General features: G+C 45.3%; 1 protein-coding gene across 2 annotated transcripts in view; it reads left to right on the top strand.

Moving 5' to 3' along the window:
• LOC1270698 (nyctalopin) overlaps positions 1 to 22,130 on the top strand; it is a 62,593-nt gene that overhangs the window by 1,213 nt on the left and 39,250 nt on the right. For both annotated transcript variants that reach the window (XM_061656701.1, XM_061656702.1), the window contains exons 2-3: positions 3,256 to 3,323; positions 12,153 to 12,584. The gene's annotated coding sequence lies outside the window, so the exon portion shown is untranslated. The remainder of the gene's footprint in view (positions 1 to 3,255; positions 3,324 to 12,152; positions 12,585 to 22,130) is intronic.

Below are 22,130 nucleotides of genomic sequence, written 5' to 3'. Positions count from 1 at the left end.
TATTGCCCGCACACACATGTGTGACTACACACACCCCGTACCGTCTGCCATCGTGTGAAGTGGTTTATTTAACTTCAAATAACGAATGCCAAACATAGCACAGGGCTCGCTTGGTAAGAGTTCACTTTCCGCGCAGGAGTGTCTCAATGTTTAAAGTCTTTATGAGTGTGTGTGTTTTTTTTTTTTTGGGGATAAGATAGGATCACATGGAGACGGCGGTGGTGGTGATGGAAAAGGGTAATCCACTTTCACGTAAATTACCAATGTTTTGAGCACGGGACTATCTTAGTGGACAAAAGAAGAGGAAAAGCGAATAAAGCAAAGAAGAAGCTAAGATAGCTCGTTATGTGTGTGCTTGTTTTGTTTTTGTTTTGTCGTATTTGGCGTGAAGCAAAACGGAGTGACATAATGTTTTACAACATTGTTTGGTGAGGGGGGTTGAAATTCTTGCCCAAGCGTGTCGCACGAGGGGTAAGATATGTTTGAAAGCATTCCTGAGGAAATTTATTTTTCGAAAACAAATAGTAAATATGATTTCACTTTTTTCTATGTTTTGTTTCAAGTTTTGTTTGAAGAGAACTAATTTTAGGACAGACAGGATAATTTTAAACACAATTAAACTGATTTATCACCCTCCTTGGGGTCACCGGGTATTAGTGAGTCAATTTCGCAAATGCACCGACCAACCCAAGTCAAAAGGGGGTTCGTCTTCTGCGTGGGACTTTTTATCGCTCTTTAGACCCAAATATGAACCAAAAAAAAACCCCAAAATCCCATCCATTTAATCTAAAAACCCACCAGCGCAACACGCCAGTTTTATTAAAAGGACTTTTAATTTAAAATAATCACACCTGTCCCAGCGTGGCGATAAGTCCCGCTCAAAATACTCCCCCACTCACCGATGCCATTTTAAATGATGTCCCAGTGTAGTCGTTGCCGTGTGTGTTAAAGTTTCGCTTTCAACGTTCGACGATGGTCCGTTGTTCCGTTTTACGATTATCACTTTCGGGTGGGGGGTTTTTTCTCCCCTCCCCGTGTGTGTCGAAGGGATGATGCTCTCGTAGGGCCGAAACATAAAAGCCACATCAGCAAATGGCGTGCGCGCGCGTGTGTGTATGTCACTTAAGCGAAAATGGGGTAGGCTTTTGGGGCAGGCCACGGCAGAGGCAAAAACAGGCGAATGACAACGGCAACATGGTCCCCGTTTTTTGGGCGATGCGAATGCAACTTTTCACGCTCTTTTGCTTGTCCGTCGGTGCTAATGGGAGTATCAGTACGGAGAGCTGTCGATAAATTTGAAAGCGGCTGTTATTTTCCTGCTTGTGGTGAGTGGATTTTGTTGCGGATTGGGCTTTTGGGGGTCCATATCCGGCCGACGGTAATGTACGCTCGCGTGAGCCCTGCGAGCTGGCTTTGTGTGAGATGATTTCAATTTGGATCAAACACTCTGCCAAACTGCTCGATCCCGCTTGGTTTGGATGCGATTGCTTCCTGTGAAGGGATTTATTTCCGATCGTGATATGACGATTGAGCATGGCGTGGGTGGAAGCGGACACACCGGCTGAAACTAGCAAGCAAAAAATGGCAAACGGGCAAAACGTGGTATAAAACTACGCTTAAACGCCCTAGCCGAGCTGCATCCCGCCGATGCCCTCGAGTGATGGACTTGGCGTGATAAAAAAATGGAAAGAGCGCAGCAGACGGAGCCGGTGAAGACGAATGCACGAACGCAGTGAGAAGAAAACAGAAGATAAATTCTCCGCTATAAATTATGCTATCTTTCCTCGTTTTATGTTTTATTAAAGACCCCTTATCCGGGCGCATCGAGCGGGGAGCCCTCTTCTGGCAGGGAAGGGGATGCATCCGATAACGTGCGCTTGACACGGTGCATTCGCAGACGCGCATCGAGACTGGGCAGAAGCAACCAGCAGGAAGTAGGGCTGGCAAAGCTGGCAGCAGGAAAATAGATTTTTCATTGGTTAGTGCTCATCCGGCACGGGACGGGCGAAGGGCGAGAGATGCGAAAATGGAAATAGAATAAACAACGGAAACCCTTCCAGTGGACACGGGATCCTCGTCAAGGAGCGACCGGAACGGACTGTTGCAACTTTGGGGTAAAATAAATGAACTACAACCAACCGGACCCGGACCGGGTCGTGCGGTTAAGCGTAGTGTCTGTTTGTTGGATATTCTTCTAGAAAAGAGAAAAGATCGATTCGGCAAAGCACGATTCGGAGTTTAATGCCACGCTGGGAAGATCCGTATCTGTGGCTAAGCGGGCCGATAGTTTCACACCTTCCCCCTTTCTGACCCCGTTTTTTCGAACAAAAAGCAGCTCCTTCTCCGCATGGAACTCGAGCTCCGTTTTCGAGGCTTCGGGCTCGGACACTTCAAGAGGGATTAAATTATTGATACGGGTATTCATTATCACTGGGACGCCACCCTGGTACCTCTGGAGGGTGAAACACTCACACAGTGGGGAAGAAGAAGGTTAATCCACAAGGGCTGCACCTTAAAACCCCGAACCGAATCCGTCCGACACCGATTACTTAGGGGATTTTCGTGTACATCAGCATTTGTCAAAACATGGCACACACGCGGGAGAGGGCCTCCGGGCGTCTGCATGTTATGTTATGACAGCGCTCCTGGCCAAAAGGCGGGGTGTCGAGTTAATAATGCTCGATTGATGTAAAGTTATGATAGTTTCTGGACAGTCGGGAAGGAGGACTTTGATGGACTCGGAAATAGGGGAGGGAGAAAACCAGAAGGGAAACCAACATCAAACGGACAAAGCGTCCATTTGTTCGCTTATCAATCAATATTAATCTTCCGGGGGGGATTTTGGAATTTGGTAGCCCGGCCGGGTTGACACACAGCGCAGCAGAAATAGTTGAAGGGGTAAAGCAACGAGAGGGAGTTCCGAAGTTCTGGAAGAGAATTTCAATTATCGTAATCATTTGGAGAAGTTGAAAAATAGGTATTCGATTGCAGTAGCTGGAATGGGTATTTAAATGGACGCATTTTCGTTGCATTGGAACGGTATTTGAGATAACGAGAATTTTAGTAATTCCTGCGGGAGGGGGTTGTTGCTGCTGGTAGAATTGTTTTATGAGGGATGAGAGTAATTGATGTGTAGGATTATGCTATGATAATCACTGGTGTGTTTATGATCTTATAGGATGTCTTTTAGCTTGTTGTTTGTCATCTGTGATGGATTGAAGCTAAACATTTTTTTTTTTCTTATTTTCGTTGCAGATTCTGTTTGAAGTGCAAAAGTGTCTACTGCTAGAGCTGTGATCTGAAGCGAAGGATCTATTTTAAAGGTAAGAAATACAACATAAGTATAAAAGTATGGATATTCAAATAAGTGCAACGTTAAAAGAGAGACATCTTTAAGGCAGAAATATCCATGGGGTAGAAGATTAACGAGGAGTCAAACAATTGAGTTTAAGAGACCTGTTGAGCATATAGAAGAATTGTAAGCTATATTTACTTTTCGAGTGAAATAATGCTAACACTTGTTAAAGTAATGCTTCAACACTCTCTTCTAAACAACTCAAACATAAAAAAGCTCCTGCTTCAACCGCTTAAAATCAATGCCAAAACAGTTTCATCGATCACAGCGACAGCGTCTTGTGAAGTTAAAATGCATCCACCCGTACATCAGCTGCATTAGTGCTGTAGCGACATGGCTGGCGCTAACACACACGCGCACATCCATCCATCCATCAGCCCGGGTTTGATTGACGCCCGTAATGCAATTGAAAACGCATCGGGCGCAACCTGACGGGCATCGGCAGTTAATAACCCCAACGCTCGCTGTGCACTCGCTCGCAACGTAAATGCAATTGCATCCCGGCTCGGTGTGCAGTGTGTTCGCTTGTTTTGATCGATCCGTTGCTGTGTTTCTCCCAAGAGTCGCACGCACAAGCCGAGGCAGAAGCGAGGAGTCGGGCGGCCGCCCGGAGGTGAGATTCGCTCGTATGATTTATGAACTGCAGTGCACGCGGTGCGCGTGGTGCAGTTCGTACAAGAAAAGGTTGTTAATGTAGAGGGGGGGGGTTTGTTCGGGAACGGAACACACATTTTACCCATCACACAGCACCCAACCGGCGAAGAATGCGTCAAGGGCTTCGTCGGCTAGGTCGGCTCTCGTAGGGTCAATCGTTGCCCTTACGCCAAAGCACCATAATGGATGCAGCGTTTATTGCATTAAGCACCGACGGGGGAGGGCCGTTTGCAACAATTTCTGCCATGCTCTTCCGCCAAAGGTTCGATCACAATCGCATCGCGGCAAATCATGGACCTGGGCCGGGCCGAAGCGATGATGTGCGCTCACACGAGTTTGATTGGTAAGAAATTGCGCTCGTTGCATCGTGTGCTACACGCGGGACCAAGAGACGTAGCATATAAGCTGAATGGATTAATCGGCTAGCTGGGCTTCGCCGAGCTCCTCGCATCGTTTGTCTTGATCGGAGTCATAAATCGTCTTCCATCCTCGACGAGGCACGAAATCACACTTGAGACAAGCGGCTTCATCCGTCGTGTCGTGCTCGAGATAATCACAATCCAATCGCAATCGAATCATCTAATCGCTTGGAGAAACTGTTATTTTCCTTCCCATGCCAAGTCCGGCCGGATGTGCCATCAACTACCCTAGACCGACTGGGAACGATTCTGTCTTTCAGTTAGCATTTTCATTTCACTTTTCCGACAACTAAGTTGATTTGTTTTTTTTCCACTGAATGAAGGAAAAATATCGAAAGCTAAAAGAATAGCGATCTTGAAACTCATTTTCCGCTCTCGTGGCATGTTGGTGCGCGTCCACGAGGTTAGTGTTGATATTTTGCCGAAGAAATCGATATTTATAGGCGCGAATGCACGCGCTTCCGCCCTGCCAGACCCTCGTCAAATTCGTTGACATCTCCGACGCTTCGGAGTAATCGAATGGCGCTTGGGAAAAGTAGAAAGTCAAGAAACTGCCATTGTACAATGGTAAGAGTGGATGGAAAAAGTTTGAATATTAGTCCCGACTCCTTCCCGCGCTCAGTACATCCGTGCCAGTGAGACAATTGCTAGAAGTGAAGCAAATGAAGACAAATTGAAGAAAGCAAGAAGCGGGTGAGCTAAAATGAGCCGGAACCGCGTGTAGCAAATGGAAGGAAGTATTGTTTTCGGAAGAAAAGAAACGGAAGTTAGTGTAGATAAAACAATGCACCATATTGAAGGTAACTTTAACTTGAAATTATTGAAACTGAAGCTCAAAAGTCAATAGAGATCTGAATAGAAATAGAAACGAATGAAGCATACTATTTCTAGTTAAAACAACGGTTGACATGTGTTGTTGCAATGTTTTGACATTGCATTGTCAAAACTTTGAAATTAATAGTCGTTTTCAAAACAAAATGTAAATGAGACAGAGTTGTTATTAGATTTCAGGATCTTCCTTATTCCAAGAGAATACCATAACCTTCTTAATGAAACTGGCCTACTCCTCACGCTAACCTAAATGTCAAATAACCAATATTTTCTCTGGATTAGTTCCGATTACTTCCCATCGAAAGAATAATCCGAAAGTCATGCAATCGTCCCGTCAGCGACCGCAACTAATGATGTCGAACAACATTATCACGCCGGGAGTTCCTTCATTACTTCCGCCCGCAAAACTAGATCTGAGGTCTGAGTCCACCCTATGATCCATTGTCACCGCAAATCGAACTGTCTCATCGCAAAGTCAGCCCAGCCCCGGGTCCATTATTTATGATTGTTTCGCTTAGCCCGCAAACGATCATCCCATCAGTCGTTCTGCTTAGGTCCGCTTGCTTGCTTGCTTCCGTTTTTTTTCGATTACAGAATTTGTCACGCTAAACGAACTGAAGAGTCCTTCAACCATTTCGCCTGCTAGGACAATCCCCTCGGAGCAAATGGCGTAGGGTCCGCAGGGGTCTGAGGCTTGCGGTTTTTAACCTCTTCATTTACTGGCATGCTCTGCTCCCAGGCAAAGGCAAACTTCCCATCGCCCATTAACCAACTGCTCTCCTCCGTTTTGGGGGGAGAAAACCCAATCGGGGGAAAATGACTGCTCATGACAATACATTTTCACACTTCCTGGCTGCCCTCGGCGGAGCAGCGGCGCATTGGCGATCGAAGCATTTTTCACACGCAAGCTTCCGGCGCAAGCCCTATTCGCTTCCGGGGAAAGCAAGCCGGAATGGAATGGTGTGAACACGGTATGAAAAGCTTTTGGCAGCATCATGACTCGGGCTCGAGGCTGATGAGCTTCCACCCGCTTCGCCCCCCTCCCGGCCATAGAACGACCGTGTGGAATCATTTCCGATGCGCCGGCTGCAAATGGGAGTACCGAAGCGTCGCTGTTGGCCAAAAAATCGAAGAAGAAAGATCATAATCGTAATCGCTTTGGAAATTGATAATAATGACTCAACATAATCGTCAACGGGAATGGTTGCTGGCACGAGTGGGTGCTATCACTAATGCACACACACACAAACACTCTGCTCAGCCGAGGGCAGAAAACGAGCGTCGCTTTAATGGACGTTTGGACCGTTACGAGACACTATCAGCCGGTTCCTTGCTGTTCCTTCTGCTTCGGGGAAGGCAAATTTCCTTGCGTATTGGTGGCGTTTGGTGGGGTGCTGGAAATTGGTAGGATATCCGCACACGACTCGGTACGGGGCCAAAGTGGGTGTGAAACAAATGGGATACGATCACAGCCGAGAGACGCACATTAAATCTGAGCAAATAGAAGGAAATAATGTATCCTCTTCTTCGCTTTTCATAGTCATTGATGAAGGTTGTGAGAGTTTTGATTACTAACTGGACTCATTTTACACATTCCAAAAAGCTTAAAAGTAAAGCTTCACGCTTCAAAGGAAAGGATTTTGATTGATCATTGTCTAAAAGTCGCTTCGTTAACGAGCCGGCAAGCCTCGTGGAAAGGCTCCCCAAAAATAGTCACCATTTCCGATTAGCTGGAACGATTCCTGTGCTACTCCGTTTTATTTCCCGCCTGTCATCCATTTGTACCATTTGTTCCGCTTTCCCATGGACGGCTTTTCTTTTGTGGATCGCACAAGGGTGTGCAGACATTCCCATAACCTCCGCTCCGTTTCTGCCAGGTACTGTTTACTATCGCCGCCAACCGCTGGTCTGGTTTCCTCTGTTTCCCAATTTAGATAAATTTTCTAACGTGACTCATCATTCTTGCGCGATACAGGCCGCGAAAACCAGCGAAGGATGGAACAAAAGGAGAAAAAACGGCACAACAGAGCAAGTGGTCGCTACTGGAAAGCGTTGTATTGCCCTTTCGTGCGTTGGCCATTATTTTATCCTACAGTAGCCAAAACCGTCCCCCCAATACGACAATGCCGTTGTGGTGGGAGGTTTTTGAAACTTTTTTTTACTGTTGCTTTAAAGTAATATATTGCACCCAACGGCTGTTCCTTGAGCCGTAGTATCGATGATCGGTGCGGGTGATAAAAGGACCTTGCTCTATGTGTGTGTGTATGCTTTTTTTTTGAAATTGCACATTAAAAACTGGAAAGGGAATTTTCCACTTTTGACACATCATCAATCTAACGAGCACTGTTTGACATCCCCTGGTAATGGTCGGTTTTTCAGAAAGGAGGAGAACAAAAAAACGAATTATAGACTTACAGTGCTTACAGGGGATGAAGATGTGGCTTCGACGGGAATTGATGGCAAAATTGGGCACGTTTTCTTTTGTGTGCGGGGTGTTGTTGTTTTTGTTGTATGGCGACGACAAATGGTTTAGTCCTTCAAAGAAAAGGAAACAATATTGTATCTTTGGGGAGATGACTTGGGAAAAAAAAGGAGAGAATAAATCTTCAATATCCCTGCGGTTTACTTGCATCGTGTTGCTCTATGTTTTTTAAGTACGAGTTTTGCGTGGTGCATTAGTCACGGCTTGATGGTAGTATTTGTAAGTGGACTTGCTCACACAGAGAAGGACAGCAATCGGAATCTCGTCTGGACCGGGGTGGCCGTTTTATATGGAGAAATTGATTATTTATCTACATCAGAATATGGTGTGTGACTTCGTAAACATTAAAGATAAAAACGGAAGAATAAGAAGAAAGGCCAAAAATGAATGAAAAAATAACATGAAACATTCATGCAAAAAAAAAACCCTCTTCATTCATGCAAAATTCAACAAACATCAAGTAAATAAACCATTTTAAACAGCTCGATGTTTGGTCTCTTCCCTTCTCTCCATCCTTGCCACCGATGCAAACCACAAAATTAAACCCATTTTTTCTGGTTCCACGAAACCGTTCACCATTTAGCCATCCAGTGGGTAGTTTTTCACCGATCGCAATTCAAACCCCCGTTTGGTTCTTTAGCTTACCTAGCCATTTACCCCCAGGCAAGCAACCAGTGTCCATAGTGCCACGGGCGAGCAACCGCCGAGGGCTCCGGCGTAGGTCCTTCCAACCCGCAGGTAAACTTCCCTTGCCCCCCACCCCATTAAGTCATGAAAAATGCAAACGATGCGATGAAAATTGCAGCTGTAAGCCATTTTCGAACGGTTCAATCAATCGTACACCCAGGACGGCCCGGACGGACCTATTACAACCATGCCCAGGGCGTAATGCTACGGCAAACTTTTCTTGAGCGAAGGCCGAAGGGCAAAAAAGAGTGTGAGAGAGAGAGAGAGAGAGAGAGAGAGAGAGAAAAAAAACGATGGAAAAACCAAACCAGGAAGTGTAGAGGTCGAACAGGCGCTGGGCAGCAAAATAAAGCACGAAACTCCCGCCAACCCGAAGCGCGGTTACGAAAGTGGGTTTTATTGATTGGTGCAAATCAACGGAATAAATGATCGCCATCATCATCATCATCGTTAAGCAAGCGGCGAAGCGCCGAGGATAAAGTCATAGCGTTCTCGGTGTGGTGGCTCGGGAGTTTTTTTTTGTTTGCTCCATTCCGGTCCTGCCACAGTGCCAGCCGTGTGTCCTTTCGTGTCGTTTAATCTGCTCCACTCCGAGAGAGAGAGAGAGAGAGAGAGAGAAACTCCCGGAATCGCTTTAATGCGAAGCAATCGATGAGCAAAAAGCACCCGACCAGTACAAAGATACAGAGATGCACAGTTCTTCCGCTTCCGTTGGGTCAGTCAAATTTCGGTCCCCAAACCCCGGGTGCAAGCACGAAAAAGGGGATAAAGTGGACCCGATATATGGCAAGGCAAACTAAAACTAAGCCACAGCCGAAATGTCGGCAGACCCTGTGCGGGGGTTTCCTTTTTTGTCCTTCTTCTTCTTCTTGGACTTTGGAGCATGGAGCATGGAGCAAGGTCTTGTCGCTGCAGCACACAGAACGCTGTAATTGATTAAGCGATGTCCATTAGCAGATAAATTGATATTTACTTTCCTGCCCAGCCCTGTTTGGCGTGGTCTGCTGGGGGGGTTTGGCTAATTAAAGATATTTTTCTTGCAACCTCCAACAGGCGTGTGTGTGTCTGTGTGTGGAGGGAACGCGAATATTTCCAAATATTCTTGGCAGCACAGTGCGCGATCCGGTTCGGGTCCGAGTGTGGTCGGTGCGGTCGCTAATCTAAACGACGTCAGTAATTAGCCAGTTAAGATAAGTGATCAGATTTGTTTGTTGTCATGTACCGTCGTGAGTTTGTGTTGCTGTTTGCTGAAGCAGTTCTATATGCTTAGGCAGACAGTGCAATCAGTGAGCCCTTAAAGTGCCTAGATTAAGTGGTCGAATGATGTTTTGCTCATTTGTTTGTCTTTGCTTGAGTTGGGAAAGCAGAATAAATTGAGAGGAAGCAATTGTAGCCTAAAAACCTTCACCAAAGCTGCATTTGAATTTCTATCTTTCAAGACTTACAAATAGACACGCAAACACAGCAAAAAAGGGGACACACTTTCGAACCTCTTTAAAAAAGGTAACAGCGGGAGAAAAAATATACAAAAAAGAAATCGAGACCCGAAGTCCACATTGATGAATTTTTAATGAAAACCTTTTATCTCGGGGCTGCAATTTCGTCCAGTTTTTCCCTCGTATTTTTTTTTTCAAGTCCACAAGTTATAAAAGGCCTTGGCGTGGGAGTAAAAGCACACAAACGTACACACACGTATAGAGGGAGAGTGAAGTAAAAAAAAAAAGACATCACATTATATCCCTTTCTGCCCGCGCCCTGCCCTGGCTGATTGAGGGGAAAGAGGATTGTATAATAAATTTACCACACGGCAGCAGCAGCAGGTATAAGCGTAAGCAGCTACTGGCTGGCTGGTTGGCTGGGCCGGGACGGACCGGTTTGGCACAATCATGAGCGCAATAATTGTTATTATTATCAGTGTGATGAAAAATTAAAACCAATTTCCCATATCAACCATTTCGGTTTCGTATTCCTTCGGGACGCAAAAGGGTGTGTGCAAGCGATGATCGTTTTTTTCCTCTTTCGTTTTCCAGTTTTTTTTTATGTTCATGTCTGTGGCAACCGTGAAATGATACAGCCCGGAGTTTCAGTGTATTACTATCCCGCCAAGTTCCGAGTGAGTGTTCGTGCTGCTTTGGGTGCAAAAGTTTGGAGCTTTACCCTCATTTCCACTGGCACTTTTCGCAGTTGTGCAGCAGAGCAGCGTTTTGAGCGTAGTTTGTTGAGCTGCAATCATTTGTGCAAAAGTTCAAGAGCTCCCCGAGTTATTACTTTACTCGTTGTGCTGGGTGCAATTTGTTTTCCCGGGCACTTTGTTTTTTTGGTACGCAAATTCTAGTCTGTTTTCCTCTTGCTTTATTTCAATTTCGTAGAACTGGAAAGGAACAGCAGAAAGGAAGGAACTGCACCGAGACTGGCTACAAGTTAACGCTTAATGATTTATCGCAGACGCAAGTGGCCGGTGGAGTTTTTGAGTGGATTTGCTTCGGTTTTCAGTCAAAAAGAAGCGAGAAAAATCCAACTCAAAAACAGAAAGTTCCTCACAAAAACGACTGCTTACTACTGTTTGCAGTTGGCCATTTTAGTCTTTTATATTCAACCGAAGCTTCACATTTAATTCCACTAAACCCCAGAAACACTAAGCTTCATTGATTACAGTCAATGGAAACACTAAACCACTGGATCCGGGCTGCTGGCAAAACGTTGCCAATCGTTTGATTTGCTCACGTCACGTCACGTTCGGCTAGGATAATCCCACGGTTTTAGCCCGATTGGTCCGATCGTTCGTTAAATGTCGATTATCCTCTGCCCGCCATAAATTCCTGCGTCCCAGAGTAAAGTGGGCGCGAGCTCCTTCCTCAGCTGACAAGTGATAAATTTTCCTTCCAACAAAGTGCCACGAGGAAATGGGAAGCAAGGGAGAGAACAAAAAATCCAATTAGCAATACTTTTCCACTCTATTACACGGCGGTATTGGGCACAGTTTGTGCTACAGAGAGAGAGAGAGAGAGAGAGAGAGAGAAAGAGAGAGAGAGAGAGAGAGAGAGAGAGAGAGAGAGAGAGAGAGGGAGAAAAAAGGACGCAAAAACACAAAATTCATTTGCTAAACATTTCCGAAACAGCACGTACCTGTAAACGATGGATTGCATCGGAAATGAAAGGAAACCAGTCCCTTGCAGGCCATCCTTTTTTCTCATCTCTGTGTATGTACGTGCCCTGTTAATGGGTGTGTGTGTGTATATGAAAGATTTCAAACTATTTACCATTTGCATGTGCCTTTTTTTGCCCACGCGCCCACAACTCCACACTGCACGTTCATTTTCCTTTTTTGGGAAAGGTTGAAAAATTCCAACCCTTATTCATGCCTCAAAATGGAAAACTCACTTGCAGTCGTAGTCGGTTGTGAAAAATTGGTTCGCAAAGAAAAGCGTAAAGGTTTTCCCTTAAAATTTGAGCTCCTTAGCACAGGCACATTCCGTGCCACGGGGTGGGAGGAGGCGTTGCTTCATTACTCTCGTCGGCCGCCTAGCGCCGAAGTACCAGCATCCCGCATTAACATGAACGGAGAAAGAAACACCACCAGCACCAGCCACCCTTAATGAAATGAGAATTTCAACATAAACCAAAGCAACACAAAAACGAAGACAACAAAAAAAACGTTCCCCACTGCAAAACAAAATGCGAAGTAGTATATTAACGAACTTTTCATTTACTTTCCACTTTTCAGGACGTGTAACTTTTCGATTACCTCGGCGAGCTCGATGCGCTCGGTGAAAGGTGCAAAACAAATAAGTGGAAGCCTGTGGAGGTGGTGGTTTAATAATAATAAAAAAATAAAATAAAAAAAAACTCCAAGCAATAAGCAACTCGAAGCAGTTCGCTGCACAAAAGTGTCCGGTGGTGAAGAGAGATAGAGAGAGAAAAAAAAGAGCCCGGGAGGAAACTTTGACGACGCGAGTGTAAATTTCGGTGAATAATGAGTGCGCAACCGGCGGCACTAAATGCTTCTAAGCAGTGCCACCACGTTCGGTAATAAATAAATTACGCTGCTGCAGGCTGTAAACTGGTTGCCGACGAAAAACTCCCATACTGCCCCCATAAGAACGGCACGACGGAACCGCCGCGTGGGGAGGCGAAGCAATCGAAGCGCGTGATCAAGGTAAGTTAGCGTATTAGAAATGGTTATAGCCCAACACACAAACACACTGCAACCCCTGTGAACTAGGGGACACTTTTTGGGGGGGTTTTCCTTCCCTATTTTCCTTGATGCAAAATAAGTCCTCGAAAGCGTTAACGCACAACTCGCCCGTTCTTTTATTTTGCTACAGCTCCACCCTCTACACTTGCGCTAATGTCGCGTGGGTTACGTTAAGGTACGCTAGCGATCGGTTGCAGAAAGAACAATAGCTTAATTAATTATTGAAAATCACTCGCGCACTCGTGGGCCATTTTGTCGCGACCATAGTTTAAGCGCAAACGATTGCGCACACACAGGTGAAGGCACCGCTGGTTGGCATTAATCGTGTTCGTTCCAGAAGGTCGACAAACGAGGGAGGTGGACTGCGAATTAATTATTCAACCTTTAAAACAGTATCCTATGGGCTTGCAAAATTGAAGTGTTCCTTCCCGTCCTGGAATGAAATGGGGGTTCCCATTTGCTTTCCCATTTTCTTTCCAGGGTGCACCCTTCTCCCTTCTCGGGTTGTGCTTAGAATGGTCATGCTTTGGCAGTTAAAATTTAACCTTTTTTTTATTATTAAATTACTAACCCGTCCAATGCCTGCCAGCGTTGAAATATTGACCCGGGCTGGAGTTTGGGCTGGGCGGGCTGTCGGCGGGTTCGTCGGTTATCGGCGGAAAAACGGTTGAGAGTATTAATTACGGTGCGATATCTGCACTACGGTGGGAAAAATGCTGCTTTTACGATGGCTTTGGGAGAAGTATATTGGGACGAAACACTGAGGTGGATTGATTTAGTTGGCCATTTAGGGGGCTTACGGTTCACGGGCTGGCATGAATTATGTATTGCGTGCAGCAAAAGCGAGTCGATGGGAAGACGTGTTTGTTTTGTTAGGGAATAAAAAGCGATTTTTTTTTCATTTTTATCATGCGACTAATTCCATTAATTATCAAAAATGGTTTAATATTTCGCATTTTAATGTATACAAAAAAAAATCATTATAGTTAGAGTAAGCCCAAGAGCTGTACACAAAAAATCAAAATTAAACAAAAATAACCATAGAAGCTTCACGTATGGTACAAAAATAAACTGAGCGACCAACCGAAAAGCGTTCAGGGATTACTAGGCGACGAACGCACTAAGTAGCATTGTCTGTAGCGGTGAACTTTTTAATTCCTATTAAAGCATTTGCCCTGACGCCTACGGCTTCCATTACGGACTTTTTTTGGCTACGGATATCACCAGCAAGCCGCAGGGAAAACTTTTCCCCCGTGCGCACAGCAAATGCAAAAAAACACAGCCAAACGAAGGTGTAAAAAGAAAGGGAAAGCTTTTATGCAAAACAATATCATGTGGCGGGTGGGGAAAAGAATAACAGAAGAAAAAACTGAAACGGAACACAAAACAAGTGAAAATTGACATGCCTAACAGGGAGAATGAGAGTGTTTTTGTGTTAAAAATAGCTTTGCTGGGAGGAAGGAGAAAGCAAAGCAGAACAACAACAAAAAAACAAATGCGCAAACAGTCAACAATCCATGCAGATAAGCTTTTCCCGCTTCCTGTCCCTTTAATCCTGACGGTTTTTGTTCTGTTTTTTTGTTCTGCCAATGTCGTTGTTTTGTCTGATGCATTACATTTAACCAGCTCCAGCTCATGTTGGTAATGGTTAACAGGAAGGTATCCTTGGTTCCATTCCCCCTTTTTTCGATGAGCTTTTTATTCCACATTTTCATATTTGGTAATTGATTCCAGCGAAAGAATGAGTGAATATCCATTTTGCATTTCAATAGTCTCTTTTTTGCCTTAAAGACTACAGTGCTATACAATATTATGTGTGCACTAATTGGATTTATAAGCATTTTTCCTTATAATAATTCCTTATCTAATTTTCTTATAAGAAAAACAACCCTTAAGCCGGAAGCGGTTATTGGATAATCATAGTCATGTGTGACAACCCTCCGCACAGCTACTAAATCTTTTAATCTTGTGTCCTACCTCTTTTCGACCTCAGCAGAGCGTTTCACTGTAAGTAAACCATTAAGCATTATTATTATGTCATTTTAGCTGCTTGTCTGTGCGGACTTCTGATTTCACCATTTCCATTTCCGTGCATGTTCAATGTAAACATTAAGTCATACGACTATTTTGTGTGTCTTTACTACATGCTCTGCATTGCATTTCCTCCCCCTAAAATAATGGATCCCGGTTGGGTCCCTTAGCAACATAGACCAAAACAAGCCAAATTGAAAAGAAAAAGCGAGAAAGGGAAAAGCGTTAAAATCTTACTGTATAAATCAATTTAATGAACAACGTTTTTCCTACCCGTCATCTCTTACCTGCAGCAGAGCTTAAAAAGGTAAACTACAGCCCACACACACACACACACAGCTTAGCTGTGAAAAAGTTAACATTTTTCTTCTCCCCTCTAAAGACCGTCTGCCTTTCCTGAGGGGGTTGAATTGAACCTGTTTTTCTTTTTGAACGGAAAACCTCGCTTAATGTCGGTTTCACTTTTCCCAGTAACCCATTCGAAAGGTTTGGGGAGGGTTTTTTGCTTCCTTTTTTCCTCCTTTCACTGACCCTTTTTCCCTGTTTTTCTCCCTGTGGGGGAAGGTAATATCCTTCCCGAAAGCACGAGGCCCGTATGACACCCCCATGGGCGGGAGGGTGGAGGACGGCGCAACTCCCAAAGAGAAATGACGAAGGTGAAAGTACACACGTTTCTCATCCACCAAACTCCACCCAAAACCCGAGGAGGTGTAGGTGAGTTTCCCTTTTTTGAATTGAAGAATGGGTCCTCCCCTTCCCTCAATGACTCGCTGCCAGTTTTTTCGGGGTTTTCTAGGTGGCTTTCCCCCTTGTGTTTTACCTACTAAAAGGACACACACTAGCACTAGCCGGTGCTGAACGAACGTAGGGGAAGAAGAACAGAGGATACGCGTGCGCGTGGTGCTGCAAGGTGCCGCAACGCAACGCGAGCGAGGGAAAGGGCGCTTCACCAAAACGGGTCTCAGCTGGCACTCGGTTTGGCAGGAAGGTAATAAAAATTTATTGGTAATTTTTATTGTAGCGCAAAAACCCCGGCCCGGCACTCGGAAGGACGGCGGGGACGGCGATGGAACGGTGCGAAAAACGCACCCGTGTTTTTGTTTGTGTGTGTGTGTATTGTCTCGAATTTTCCACCGGTGTGTGGGGAAGTACTGCGGATAACTGTTTCGCCACGCTTCGATGCGGGCAGAAACCAAAGCAAGCTCCAAAACCGAGACAGCTCGACCAGATGTATTTATTTCGTTCGATTGTACAACTGTGATGTACATTGCGCTTTTTCCGCGTTCGCGAAGCGCTTTTGCAGCAGTGGGAAGAGGTTAACTCTTTTCCACTGTTTACACGCTGCTTTTTATTTGTTAGCTTCAATAAAAGTGAAAATTTTTCATTGCACTTTTCCGTGGTGGCAATAAATCTCGTACTACCGGGGTCCGGGGCCAGCCCGACGATCGAACGCTTCGCTTTGTTTCGCACAGTTTTCGCGCGGAACCATCTGGTTGTTTCCAGTCGGGATCGGGGGGAATTTTCGCTCCATTGCGCTAAGAAGATTACCATCGGGGAGAGTGAGGGAAGGGTAGAAAACTAGCCAGACAGACACACACACACACATGGGATAACTGTCGGACGGACATACGGAAGCGTGTTGCTTATTGCCGTGTTCGATCAGACAGAAAATAAAACACACAACCCGCCGCTCGAATGTTGTTCACGGGAGTTCAAGGAGTTGGTTCCAGTTTCCGGTTTTGGTTTTTAAAAGGATTCTTGATACAGTTTGATTGTTGTTGAGCTATTTCCATTAAAAATAAGAGTTATAACAAACACACACTTTTCACCGTAAGCTCAGGAAGCTTGGTGGTAAAGCGATAAAGCTTCATACAATTACCAATCAAACCGCGGGATGCAATTTTCTCCGGAATCATCTGTTTGCTCTGTTGCGGGATGGAATGGAACGGGTGCACTCTTGTCTGAAATTGATATCACGCGAACTTCCCGTTGGAATCGTACTGGACGAAAACACGAGTACCGGGGAAGAATATTGATGCCGTTCTCGAGCATTTCTACGTTGATTTGATTCGCTGCAACGGAAGTCAACTGATAGTGGGCTTACGGCTGATCAATCTTACGCTCGGAGTGGTCTAAATATACTTTACCAGCGGCTCAGCAAGCTCGGGATCGATTGCAATGGACGTTTGTGAAAGCCCCGTTGCCGTTTGTTCTGCTCCAATTTGGAAATGGAAAACCATCTGACTGACCATCACACTGTTCGGAATAGCTTCCTATGCTTCCCCAAAAATACCACCAAAACGATGCTCGCTAACTCGTCAACCCATCAACGGGACAGAGGTTAATATATTTCCTTCACCAGTGACATTTACAACCACGACCCTAAACATAAACACGCAAAAAGGAATCGTGCGGGGACCGGAAAAAATCGAAGCCAAACACGCACCGTTGTGTGAGGCACACGCACTGCCATTTTTCCCTCCTTGGGCTTGATTCTTCACGCGTGTGTTCCTTTGCTAATGAGTACAACGTTGTGGTGGAAAGCTTTCTCCTTCTCGCCCTCCCAGTGTGGGACAGTAAGCCAAACCGTTCTAATTGTGCTGCGGAAAACTCGATGTCACACTCACCGGCATAACTCACCTTTGTTTTGTTTTTGTGACTCATTTGTCGTTCCTCATTTGTTCGCTTTTCGGCTACGCAGGAGCGAGGGAAAGAACCAAGGAATGAAATGTTCCCTCCATCTGGGTGAAAAGTGGTGAAAATTGGCTCAAATTGGCCAACGTCGCAGGTGAGTTGCCTTGTGTCGGTGCGTTCCTTTCCGCGATTGGCGCCATTCCATTCCACTGCCTGTGCTTACTTCGCTTTCGAACGCTATGTTGCGTGACGCACGATATTCAAGGATTAGTCCAAGCGGTGTTTTTTTTTTTGTTTGCTGAGAGGAGTGAACGCGAAACCACAGGGATTACCCGGCCCCGGGAGAAAGAATTCGTTCCGAAAGGAACAAAACATTGGGAAGTCACATGCCTTAGCCAAATTCCAATTCGACTACTAATTTCTTCGACTCCCCAGGGCCGTTTGGTTTGCGAACGAAATCGACCGTGAGGACCGGTGTTTGCGTCCAACTCGGTTGGAATCGATCGTTTGTGATTAATTTGGACCTGTCTTAAGGTAAACCCTCCAATAACTTACCGATGAAAGATGGCGCTGGAGCTTTACCACGTGAACCACGCACACTGTCAGCCCCGTGGCGGTACAATAATGTGCAAACTGTGTACAGTACAGGCAGTAAAAGAACGGTTGGTTGCTTCTTCTCGATATGCAAACTCACCCGATAGGGCCCCGAAGCGGCACGAGCGTAAGCAATTTATTTTGCCTTTTTAGCTTGGGTTTCCTTTCCTTTTGCAAACGATCCATAATTTACCACCAACATTCGATCAGCATTAGTTGGTGTTGGTGCTGCTGCTGCTGACACAGTGTACACGCAATGTGTGTGCGTTCCGGAAGTTCGTTGACCCGTTTTTCGCTTTTACGAGCCTACCATCCGGCACCGGGCTCGAGTCCGAAACGAGTTTGAAAGAAAAAATGGCTACCAAAATTGGGATAAATGTGTTGTGGAAAGTTATAAAGCTGAGAAAGGAAACATAACCAGTGCTTTGGCTGTTAGGAAGCAATCTTCCCACTGTTAGTTGGTTGTTTCGGTGTGAGCTATTAGTGTGCAGGTCCGGAAAGAAACACCAGCACTACCAGCTTCAATGATGCGTCACTGTGTGTCTTGGTGCCACAATGTCTCCTTACTCCAAAAAAAGCCAAGCTCTATTTCAACCAGTTAGCACTGGAGGCTGCCGCGTGGCATTGCAATGTCACCGGATGGCAGCACAAATTTTGCAGAGCTTAACAAACACACAGTGCACAAGAAGGGCCCATTTTGGGAGAACGAATTTGGCCTCGCCTTGGTGCAGCAAAGGCGGATGGAAAAGGCAGGAAAATGCAAAAAATCTCAACCAAAACCCGTCCACCGCAAGCGTAATGCAAAAGTGCTTTAAATTTTATCGCTTCGCAAGAGCCGAGCGAGCGATTTCAAATATGAAAATTGTGCCCAATTTCCTGGTGGCCAACCCGTTGGGACTAGTCCGGAGCGGAAGCTTCCCCAGTGGCCAGTGCACCGCAACAAACGATCCTCGTTTTGGGGCTATTTTTTGCTTACTACTTGGCCTTCGCATTCTCTTCTTTGCTTGCCAGTTCGCATTCCGGTTTGCACTTGCTCACTCAACTTCACTTGGTGCCGGGCCGTACCGAGCAGCAATGGAGCTTTATCGTGGCAATTGCAAGCTTCCGTCTGGGATTTTTTTTTGTGTGTGACTGTTTTGTTTTGGAAATGCAGTGAGATGCACTTTCGCTCCACGACGCTCTGCACCGAGAGCCCTGCCCTACAGCTGCTCCGTGCTGGTGGTGGTGTGGATGATGATCATTTCCACTTCTACTGCCACTTTAAATTCATGCAAAAGTGGATAGTCAACATTTGTGCGAGCGACAGTGCACAGTGAGATGGGCGAGTTGAGGGGCGCAAAAAAATCAATTTACCCAGTTTTGGAGGAAATGAATAAGGAAAAGAGAGGGGAAAAAACCCTTTCAACATACACTTGGGCTCCACTACGAGTACTTTTTATCTCCATATGGACCAGATTTGGAGGAGATCGTACTTTGAACGAGCTTTTGTAGCGAACGAGCTCGAAACTAACGCTCCGAAACCGGTATTAATAAAGTTTAATGAAATACAATTTGCTGAAATCTGTACCGGGATTAAGTTTAATGCATAAACTTTAAGTTTGATTAGATAAACAAACGTAATTTCAGGCATTATTTTTCAAAGGAAGCTTGTTATGATTCTGTTGGAAAATCATAGAGAGATAATGAGTTGTTTTGAAATATGTTGCAAGTATGCTCTGCTTTTATTTACATTTTTTTCATGGTATAAAGTAACATATTTGGTTTTAATCTTTATTTGGGCTTCATCCAGCAAATCATGAGAAAATGAATGATTTATTATGTTTTGGAGTATTTGATTGTGAAAAGCTAGTGATCAACAACACCCCTTTTTTGATCACCTCGCTTGCCTTTTAGGTCCTTTCGTCCTTCAATCGAACTGCTGCTTCATTGCTTTATGCTTCCTAATAACCAATTTCATCGAGGTTAAACACACACACTAAATCAATCGCGGTAATCGGTGCCACCTTACACAATCTCAACCGCTCGACAGGACCGGACGAGCGAAAACATGATTAAATTTATAACTCAATCAATAATGCCACCGCCGTTCTTGGAGCTGTACTTCTGTAAAGAACACTTGTACACACACACGATCAAAACGGAAAGCTTTTACAGCACACTATTACACGCGGTTTTACAGCGTAAAACCATTCCGGTGGCTGATTGACCCCGCCGGAACGGTTATAATTTTTATGTCAAATATTAGTCCACCAGTGTGCCGCTACCGATGATATCGATCCGACACACTTAAGAACGCGCCAGCAAGTTTGATGTACGAGGTCGTGGAAAAGGCGAAACAAGCGGCGCCAATCTTTGCCCGAGCCCTGTTCGGCCGGCTCGGTACAATACCTGCGTGATTAACGGTTGGAAAAGCGGAATAAAATTACTTAATTGTACCCCTTGCGTTCGCTACGGGCAAGTTGAATTCATAAGCCCGCCAGTGCCAGGGTGAAGGGGAAGGTCTGCCGTCTGCCAGCGGCAGAGCAAGATTGATTACCCCCAAGTCCGCTGTGCAAAGGCTGTGGCCCGCAGTGAGGTGGTGGAAAATTGTTCAGCAAAAATATGAAGGGTGAAGAGGAAATAAATAAATAGAATAAAAGTAACACTGCTTGCAGGCCACAAGGACTTCCAACATGAGAGTAGCAAAGAGCAAAAAAAAAAAACAATCTCTACACATCCATTACACTCCCGCAGAAGGGCTGCGAAATGGCTCGCTACGTGTTAAGGAGCGCAGGGAGGGAGAGGGCAAAAAAGGCATTACTTACCCACCATTATCGTGATTGGAAAAGGGGAAAAGCTATGAGCGGAGGAAAGTGGCAGCGAAATAGTTACACGAAACAACACATCCACAAAACTAAAATAAAAAAAAACCCACTCAATGGAGGCTCCTGGTGGCGTGTACACAAACGCAAAGGCACGGCGCTTTCCCTACCCATAAATCTACAATTGGAGTGAGCGCGTGGAAAATCCTGCCAGCAATTAGTGCATTTGCTTGGCAGGACAACGACTAGATCCGTTTGGTTTGGTTCCATGTGTGTGTGTGTGTGTGTATGTGTGCTTTGATGTGCCCTGTTTTTTCTCTCTACTGCAGCACGATTTACGTGTGTGTTCGGGTTCCCTTCTCACTCATTTTCCACCGCTTCCCAACACACACCGGATTCCGCGACGATTTTCGGAGTGGTTTTAATTTATTTAAATTACCCATCACGAAACCCGTACATTAACACATAATTACTTCATTACATTCGCGGGTGGAGGGAAAGGACATCACAAAAAACGAACTGATCCTACTGAATGATTGTCACGAAATGGGCGTAAAGAATGCGCATACGACGCGTATTTATTTCCACTTGAAGCGATGGAACGATTGACTGCCTTAAAGGAAAGCTAACACAGCTAACAATGGAAGCTTTTTTTTCCACCGTTAATGAGCCGTACGATACGCGTGCAAACGGGTACACTGTTTGATGATGCATCGCATTTTCCTTTGGCTTATATAAAATTTACCACTCAAAATTGACCCACAATTAGGCAATGTATGTGTTGGTTCAATCCAGTCAGACAATAAAGCGGGCTAATCATAATTTCCATCCATTAGCTTAACGGTACGGGATCAATCCGTTCTGGGTACAATTGAATGTTACTAGCACGCTTTGATGAGCATTCCTTCACTTCACGTTACTCGGTTGGTCCTAACGACTAGTGAAGGGAGATGAAGGGTTTATTTTTCCTAGTAAAATAACCCCATCAAACACAAACACACACACACGTCGTACATCGTAAATCGCAGCACAATTTTCGGCTGCACGCGATAGTAAGCCTTTCGCCCCAGCGCTCGGGACGAGACGGTCGCGTGTCGGTACACCCGTCACCCACGGTTCGCTTGTTGAAACGGTTTCAATTCCACCATCGCCGCAACACGCTTATGATAAATGTGCAACAGCTCAAAAAATGGGCGTGAGTGTGTGTTTTTTGTTTTGTGTTGTACGCTCCTGCAAAGGCTCTCGAACAAAGAAACACCCTTTTTTCGCTGCCCCACCCCCAGTAGCGGGGGCACTTTGTGGATGGAAAATTATATTTTTAATAACAATGAATTATGCGCGCCCGAACATTTATACACTCGATGAACGAACGGCGCAAGCCTCGAAAGGATATGGCCAATGTGGCAAGCGAGGGCTAATGTGGGTCTTTATGAGGGAGCTCCCTCCC

The sequence above is a fragment of the Anopheles gambiae genome, chromosome 3 (assembly GCF_943734735.2).
Source record: "Anopheles gambiae chromosome 3, idAnoGambNW_F1_1, whole genome shotgun sequence".
Lineage (NCBI taxonomy): Eukaryota > Metazoa > Arthropoda > Insecta > Diptera > Culicidae > Anopheles > Anopheles gambiae.
This window is presented reverse-complemented; position numbering and strand designations above follow the sequence as displayed.